This window comes from Pristiophorus japonicus, chromosome 17, assembly GCF_044704955.1.
Source record: "Pristiophorus japonicus isolate sPriJap1 chromosome 17, sPriJap1.hap1, whole genome shotgun sequence".
NCBI classification, from domain to species: Eukaryota; Metazoa; Chordata; class Chondrichthyes; family Pristiophoridae; genus Pristiophorus; species Pristiophorus japonicus.
The window spans coordinates 97,367,838-97,375,048 of NC_091993.1; the positions used below are offsets into that span (position 1 = coordinate 97,367,838).

At 42.7% G+C, this 7,211-nt stretch overlaps 1 pseudogene; it reads right to left on the minus strand.

The window, feature by feature from the left end:
• Positions 1 to 4,178: 4,178 nt before the first annotated feature.
• On the minus strand, positions 4,179 to 4,417 carry LOC139228336 (U2 spliceosomal RNA; annotated as a pseudogene).
• Positions 4,418 to 7,211: the final 2,794 nt, after the last annotated feature.

Here is a 7,211-nt window from a genome sequence, read left to right on the forward strand (position 1 = left end):
CTCACTAAACGTGGTATTCACGTCATTCTCAGCATCGTGCATGCTCCAGAGTGAATCCACCCGCAGCTCCAGTTCCACAATGCGGTCCGTCAGGAGCTGGAGGTGGATACACTTCCCGCATATGTAGTCGTCAGGGACACCGGAAGTGTCCCTGACTTCCTACATAGTACAGGGGGAGCATAACACGTGTCCGAGCTCTTCTGCCATGACTTAACACTTAGATTAACTTAAATTGGTAACAACAATGCTAAAGGTAACTTACTGATATAGAAAAGAAAACGAAAAACTACTCAACAATCACCAGCCAATCACTTACCCCCTTGGCTGTGACGTCACCTTTCGATTTCTTTCTGTTTCTATTTTGCCTTCTCTCCCTGCTGCAGCTGTACAAGCACGTCTCCACGAACTCCCGAGCCCCAGTGACACGTTGGGCCTTTTATAGGCCGCTCCTCCACGCACCTCCCGAATCTCCACGAACTCCTTTCTGTAGTGTACTTTTTTATGATGGGGTGATGTCAACCTGGAACTCTGGTTTACAGCCACTTTAAATATATATCCTAACTTATTAATAGCATATGTATTTGTTGAGTTAAAAGGGCTAGATATCTGAATTATGATTTTAAGCATTTTCTCATACAGTATTTTAAGGTCTGTAGCTTCTTCCATTGTTGTTTGGTATCAAGTTACATTTTACATTTGAACACTGATACTGATGTTGCAGTGTGAACTTTGACAATCAAATATTCAAAACATATAGAATACCCGATACCCAGGAGTGATTACAAACACATCTGTAATCTAATCAAGGGGCTCAGATTTTTTAATGTTATTTATTTGTTCATGGGATGTGGACATCACTGGCAAGGCTGGCATTTATTGCCCATCCCCAATTCCATCATCTTGAACCATTGCAGTCCTTGTGGTGAAGGTGCTCCCACAATGCTGGCTTTGTTGCAGGGGTTTGGTATAACTGAGTAGCTTGTCAGGCCATTTCAGGGGGTAGTTAAGAGTCAACCATGTTGCTGTGGATCTGGAGCCACATATAGGCCAAACCAGGTAAGGACGGCAGCTTTCCTTCCCTACAGGACATTAGAACCAGTTGGGTTTTTACAACAATCCAGTAGTTTCATGGTCACCATTACTGACGCTAGCTTTTTAAAAAAAAATCCAGATTTATTTAATGAACTAGTCCAGTAACATAACCACTATACTACTGTGCCGTATCTCATAAACTGTGAGATTGAAGCTCAGGTGTTTTAAAATTGTCACCTAAATTATGAGATTGCATTACAGCCTTGAAAGAATTCTGGTACTGTAATGCATCTGTGCCTTTTCAAAGAGGTTTTATTGTTTTTAGTCAGTTCTTAAGTTGCCATTAGCTGTTGGTGCATTACATGTTTCCAAAAGGAATTTAAAACTATAGTAGCATACACCTAAGAAGAAAATTGAAATAGGAAATGATTTGCCACATGTATTTTATATCTTGCCGCATGAGGCGCTCCTTTTCCTTGTAGTCATCACAATTGGTGATCCTATCAAAAAAGGATTGACGTCAGAGAAAATAGCTATACAGGGGAACTGCACTCACCTTTATAAAATGGCTACCCATCTATAGTGGTCACACTTTGTGGACAACAGTTAATGGCTCAGGATTATATGGGGCCTATGACAGCATACGCACAGCATACGCCGCCATAAGTGCTGTGAGTGGCTTCACAGGTTCCGGGTTTCCGCAGGCACTGTGCATGCGCGAAAACTCGGAACTTGCGATCTGTCAAGTTTCTCCTTGACAGATCCACCGCATTCGCTGTAAATTCACTTTCGCTGGCGCAGAGTTTGGCTATTTCCCCAACGAGTACCCGCGAAGCTCTTACACCCGGGAAAAAACATGCGTAAGGCCTTCTTTTACCAGCATAAGCATTAAAATAAATGTTAGAATACATTTTTTAAAATGACTTCAACATTTACATTTAAAATTTGTTTAGGTAAATTTTCTCCCGTTTAAAAATGTTTACATTTATTTTTCAAAAATCACATTTTTGATTCAAATGATTAGTTAAAGGGTATTTTAATTAATTTTAAACCTTTGACATTTATTTTTATTTCCGTGGTGTGAAATTTTATTTATTAGGTGATTTCTATTATGCTTATGGGGATTCCCGTATGTAAATGGAATCCCCATGAGCATAATAGGAATTCCCCTTTGTCATTGGTTGGCCTGACCCACGTGATCCCAGGGATGCTTGCGAACCGCCTGCTTCTCTGGGATGTGGCACCTTTACCCAGGTGAACACCTACAGACCCAGGACCAGAACAATCCAAAGCTCCGGAGACAGAAGGTAAGCATAGAGTTTTCTTGCGGTTTAGAGATGTACGCAGGCGGCAAGCCTCCGACCGCAATTTCCAGGCCAATGTAAGTCAGTGCCTGCTACCCTGTGTAGAGTGGTCACTTTTGTACTCCTTATTGTGGCACAGAATTGCACCAACACAGAGGGGGCAGGCCAGGATTGGTCTTGGGGGAGAGGAAAGAGGAGAGTCAGAAGGTGGAAAAGTGTAGCTGGCATCAAGTGGGAATAGGAGGCTGGGGAGGTGGGCCGGGATTAGGCTATGTGGAAGAGCTTCTTTTCCTGTCTCTTGTGACAAGGGTTGGGCTGCTGTCAGGAAGTAACCAATGGGCTTGAGAATCCTGGATAAAGTGGACACCTACGAATTATGCTCATTTAATCCGGTTCTCTGGTCGCAATAAAATGCTTCCACAGTCTACAGATGATCTTCCATGTTTTGGGCATGCTAGACTTGCTTTTCAATGCATCCAGTTAATAGCAGATTGCAGATACGCTGCAGATTACCATGTCAGTCATCTTGTCATAGAGACAAAACACCATAAACACGATAAGCTTCCCTTGAGCCTTCAGGTTCATAAGGTGGCATACTTCCCAGTCTTAAATGAGTAATTGCAACAGAATTCATCAGAATAATGATTTTTGAAGAGAAAAGAAAGTCCAATTAAGTTGTACTGCGATAAAGTGAGAAATGAAAAATGTCCCAACAAAATATGACATGTTGATGTTCATTTTCTACTTTCTGATCCTTCGATTATATACAATTCTCAGTGAAGCTGAGTTTTACACAGTGCAGGTTATTAAGTGTGTTGTTTTTGACTAACTCATTTTGAAAGTGCCAAATATATGCCGCTCAGGTTTGATCATGTGACAATCTGGTTTAGATCTTTTAAATTTTCATGACTTGCCTGACAAGCTTTACTGGCAACAGAGCGATACTCCATGGCCGGAAATTGTGGTCGGAGGCTTCTTTCGGACGAACACCTCTGACCGGAGAATTTTTCTGAAATTATCTGGTGGTCCCAGAGGAGCGTGGGATTCCGGTGGAAAGGCCTTCTTTTCCCGTGCTGCAAAGTGCGCTCCCGTCCTCCAGGTTCCCACGCAGAAGATGCAGTCACATGTGACTGCACAACCAATCAGGTAATTTATTCTCAATTCATAGCAATGGGAACTCCGTATCTATGAGTTCTCATTTTTTTTCCCCTCAATTAATAGCAAACACAATAACACCAAATAAAAAATAAAAAACACACCACACATAATTAAAATTAATTGACATTAGAGTTAATAAATATCTTGGAGAAAAGTTTGTTTTTCGCGTTTTTAAAAAGTTTTTTCAATTATGGTTTAAAATAAATTTAACGTAGTGGGCAGGGGTTTTAAAAATAAAGTGTGTTTTTTTAATTTTGTTTTTTATGTTTTAAATGTGTTTTAAAATTCTTACGCCTGTAAAAGTCGGCTATGTGCCTGCTTTTATCAGGCGCAAGAGTTTTGAGGACATTTGCTGGGCAAGATATAGTAAATACCACAATCTTGCTCCTGCAAATGTCCTTGCTCCCGATATGCGGATGATCTGTCAAGCGACAGATCGGAAAAGCTGGTTTTCAGTACATATGCATTGTGTGCTGAAAAACGGCTTTTCCGATACCTTCCTGGGTCTGTAGAAATTCCGTACGGAGCCGGGGAGGCCGGAATTACAGGGCCCATGTTTTTTTTGTTTTTTTTTTAAATTCGTAGCCAATCATTCCAATTCTTTGTCAAATCACAAACGCCAGAGGTCACCTTGGGCCCATTCAAGGATCACTCTGCGCCAATGCTCTTAGCCAAAAGGCCTAGAGCCACTGCACCGTTCCTGGAAGTACTGCAATACCAGGTTCGTGCCATGGAGGTGGATGGGTCAGGTCCCCCACACACCTCCGTGGAGGTGGATGGGTCAAGCTACCCCACCCACCTCCTATTTCCAAAAAAGCAAGCATATACCTTCCTGATCCAGGGAGAACCACCTTGGGGTTATGGTGGTTACTCCCCTGTCAGATCAGTTACGCATGATCTTAGCCAAAAGGCCGAGAAGCGATTACAGGGCCCATGTTTTAATAGGTACTCTGCCAGCAATTCCTCAGAGCAATGATTGCCTGCGCATAAATTCCTGGCAAACTCCTTTGCTAACAGCTCACTGCTGGCTTATAATTGTTTATGTAAACATACTTCCTAAGGGAATTAAAGCAAAAATGAAACAAGAGTAAGTGAAAATGCTAACCATGACACATCAGAAGACACAGCACAAAAGTGCACTCAAATCATTTGAGGAGCAAATTGGATTTTTGGAATGGAAAGTGAGGACTGCCGTATCAACTACTGTGCTTGCTTATCAATTAAACGGACTACTTCATTTAGACTGCTGTTTGATATCACTTACTGTAGCCTACATGCATCATATGTATATAATAAAACAATGCTTGCATTTATGAAACACTAAATATTTTAAAGTGCTTCAAACAACAGGTTACTTTTGAAGAGCAACGACATTTATGTAGGCAAATATGACTGCTATTTCATACCAGCAACATCTCAGAAGCAACAGAGAAATAAATGACTAGATAATTTGTTTTGGGGCTTTTGGATGAGGGAGGACATCAAGAGAACTTGTTGCTCTAATGTCCCTTGAACCATCAGAACAGGCCTCAGTTTTTGATCTTATTAGAAGGACAATGCCTCTGACGGTGCAGCACTGCCTCAGTATTGGACTGAAATGTCAGCTTAGGTTATGCACTCAAGGCATGGTTGTAGGCCTTGGACCCACAACCATCTAACCCAAAGGCCAGAGTGCTATCACCTGAGCCAAACAGACATAATATATACATGAGAGCAATATTATAGAGTAGAGTGGATCAATAACCAGAGGTCAGAGATTTTAAATCATTGGAAAAAGATCTAGAGGGGAAATGAGGAGAATATTTTTCACTCAAAATTGTCAGCATCTGGATCACTCTGCCTGAGAAGGTGGTGGAAGCTGATTCTATAAATATTTTTAAAAAGGATTGGACAGGTACATGAGGGTGAGGAAGTTACAGGGTTACGAACAAAAAGCGGGGTGGGGCTGGGACTAAGCTTCACTGCTCTTTCAAAGAGCTAGCACAGGCATGATGGGCTGAATGGCCTCCTTCCCTGCTGTAGGTTTCTATGATTATCCTTGCAGCTTCTTGGCATCATGCAAACAGATACCGGAATTGATTTACAACTAGCCACCAGGCATAAGACTAACATTGCAGATCGGCCAGCAGTGGAGAAACCGTTGGATTTTTATTTTTATCAATGGATATGAAAATCAGGTGGTTTCTTTAAGAGGCAGCAGATCCACAATGTTAGTATTACACCTGGGCAGCCAGTTGAAAACCTATCCCATTGAATTTTGGAGTTAAATAGTTCAAATGAAATGGAAACCAATCAAAGGAATTTTGCTATTGACCACAAAAGATTCCAAAGGGTAAGGTGTAAAACTGAAGAAAATTGGTTAAATGTTTATTATACAATCTTTCACCTTGAGAATTTCTTTTTTAATAAATATTTATCTTGGTGCCAAATATCTTCTGGGTGAGAAAAGCTAGCCAGGACAGTGCAAATGATTCTCTGTGATTGAACATAAAAAGGTTATCAACATTGTTAGAGTTCCTTCTCCCTCAGTGTGGGGAGCCTTGCCGAGTAATTCAGTAAACTGACTGAACTAAAGATTCCTTGTTACCATGTGTAATGTCCTTACTCAATGGCACAAAACCCACACGGGCACATTCTATGGACAAGGTCACTGTATTACCTGAACCTTTATTCACAGGACCAAGGAGCGATGACCCTGCGTGGGACCGCCCTTTATATACCTGGATGACCAGGTAAGGAGTGTCTCCAACAAGCTCACCCCCTGTGGTCAAGGTGTGCATTGCTTAAGTATATACAGTATTGCAGTGGTGTTACATAGAGGTTACATACATGACATCACCTCCCCCCAAAGTCTTATTGGGATCATAGGTTAAGTCTTTCAGGTGGTCTACGCTCCCTCCTGGAGCGCCGCAGTTGGGGCTCTGGTTGTTGAGCCTTGGCGTGAGTGTCTGTCACCTGTGGTGATTCCAGCCTGTCCGGGCTGACCGCCGAGACTGTGTATGCTGCTGAATGTTCTTGTTGCTCGTTCACTGGCGGTGGTGTGAGCACCATCTCATGATCTTCCTTGGGTTCCTCAGTGTCTATGCTGAACATTTTTTTTACTTGGTCCAGATGCTTACGGCATATCTGCCCATTGTTAAGTTCAACCATGATGACCCTGTACCCCTCTTTGTCTATTACAGTACTCTCAAGCCATTTGGGCCCCATGGCATGATTGAGGACAAATACGGGGTCATTTATTTCTATACATCTCCCCCTTGAATTTCGGTCATGGTACTTGTTTTGGGACTGAGGCTTGCCCTCAACTATGTCGGTCAGGACTGGGTGAATGAGGGACAACCGAGTTTTGAGTGTTCGTTTCATAAGTAGCTCAGTGGGCGGGAGCCCCATGAGCGAGTGCGGTCGGGATCTATAGGCCAGCAGGAGGCGCGATAGGCAGCATTGAAGGGTGGGTCCTTGAATCCTGAGCATGCCTTGTTTAATGATTTGGACCGCACGTTCTGCCTGGCCATTGGAGGCCGGCTTGAACGTCTGTCCTGACATGGTTGATGCCATTGTCCGACATGAACTCCTGGAATTCGTAGCTCGTGAAACTTGGGCCATTATCGCTAACAAGGATGTCCAGCAAGCCGTGGGTTGCAAAGACCGCATGTAGAGTCTCCATAGTGGTGGATGTCGTGCACAAATTCAAAATGGTGCACTCGATCCATTTCGAGT